Below are 2,094 nucleotides of genomic sequence, written 5' to 3' on the forward strand. Positions count from 1 at the left end.
CTGCCTAGACTTAACTTTTGTTTCAAGATGCCTCAGTGGCCGTGTGAAATGGTTTCCGGATAACGAAACACATGGTAGTGACCACGTTACAACACATATTAGAATCGACGAAATACGCAAGTCACACTCTACCACTGTTCTTCAACGCATCGACTAGCCTAAATAAACGTTACTCATGAAGAAGAATTACCAAGAGATCCAGCACTGTCTACCTGGTAACATCGAGGAGCTAATTAATGGTGCTGCTCAAAAAGCCACAAGAGCATTTCGGCATATTCCTAAATTTTCGGAATTAGACGCAGAATTTGAGTGGCTTCGAGCAATTCACCGTCGCGCTCAACGAAGGTACAGGCCCACCAAGTCCATCTGCGACCTAAGGGAGGCGAGACGCATACAGAAGAAGGTCCATCGTCGGATCAACTCCCTGCAGTCTCTAAGATGGAAAATTTCTGGTAATTCCCTTGATCCACATAAACCCCTGCCACACATATGGGGAGCAGTGCGCGGTCTTCGAACATCACTGCAACAACACCACCCCTTCAAAAGTCTGACTCTCTGCCAAGGTCACCGAGAGATCGACGTAGCGGAGGACTTCTGATTCAAGTTTGCTGGTCAACTGTCCTTGTTCCCCGCACATTACCCTCACGACGTTCCAATCTCGCGGGATTCTCGCATGGACAATCTGTTTTCCATCGAGGAGTTGGGAGTGGCGTTGGCAGCATGCAGACGTTCCTCATCGCCTGGGCCTGACGGGGTAACATACCCAGCTCTTGGCGACCTCGGTCAAACAGCCCGCGGCATGCTCTTCTAGACGTGTGCAACAATTCATGGCATGAAGGAGTGGTTCCTGCTGCATGGAAGTCCAGCCGCCTTGTGCATCCGCTCAAACCAGGCAAATCACCTCTAGACGTGACGTCTTATTGTCCCATTGCTCTGGCTAGCTGTCTAGGAAAGGTGATGGAGAGGGCGGTGCTGACAAGTCTAGAGTGGTATCTAGAACACTACAAGATATACCCTGACGCTATGGCAGGCTTCCGATGCGGACTCTCTTCTATAGACAACGTCATAGATCTTGTCTCGTCTGTTCAGCACGAAAGAAGCCTGAGGAGATTGTCAGCGGCGATGTGCTTGGACGTTAAAGGCGCTTATGACGACGTAAGCCACCGAGCCATCCTGGACACCTTGCGCGGTGTCGGCCTAGGTGGCCTTGTTTTTCGATGGATATTCAGCTACTTGAAGGGCAGGTTGTGCAGAGGAAGGTGCGTCATCACAACACAACACCTACCGCGGCGTACCACAGGGCGGAGTCTTGAGCCCCATTCTATTTAACCTCATGCTTATCGACCTGGTTCACACCCTATGAGTTTGCCCATGACAACTTCAACATCGGTCGGCCGAAGTATTTGAAGCCTCCCACATCCTTTTCCCAAGGAAGGGGTAACAAAGGGAAAATCAGACAAATTAAGTTCCGCACTGTAGTACTGCATTCATATTTTTTCACACGCAATACATGAGTAGAACAACGTACCTAATCCTACTTTTACCGTGACCAGCAAGTAGTTTGCCGCTTTACACAAGCGATATCTGCATTATAAGCAGTGATGATGGATGTGCAACAGTTAGGTCGCCAAGCTATGCAAATTTCTACTGTGACTGACACAAGATTTTGATACTTATACTGACACTGTCGTTTCATTTACTTATGCGCGTCTAATTTTTGTTGTAACTTTAGTTAATTTTGTTTCTAATGTACCCTCGCTCTATGATGCCCTCTGGGCGCCTATAGTGATTTGCATAATGCATGGCTGTTCAAGACGGGACGTACCGGCTCTCCGCTGTGTACTTCGTGCAATGAGACTGCAGACATCGAGCACTTTCTGTGGTGGTGTCCAAGCTACCACTGTGAAAGGGCCGCACGCTTTCTTCTCACACTTCCAAGAGACACTGAACTATTCGACAGATAGTGAACACTCCAGTGACAGTGAAAGAGACACTCAGTTGGAGCAATTGCCGGCATCGATCTCCAGGCTAAACCCGCCTGTAGCTTCAACATACCACCGACACCACCAATACACATCTTAACAAATAAATAAA

Source organism: Dermacentor andersoni, chromosome 5, assembly GCF_023375885.2.
Source record: "Dermacentor andersoni chromosome 5, qqDerAnde1_hic_scaffold, whole genome shotgun sequence".
NCBI classification, from domain to species: Eukaryota; Metazoa; Arthropoda; class Arachnida; order Ixodida; family Ixodidae; genus Dermacentor; species Dermacentor andersoni.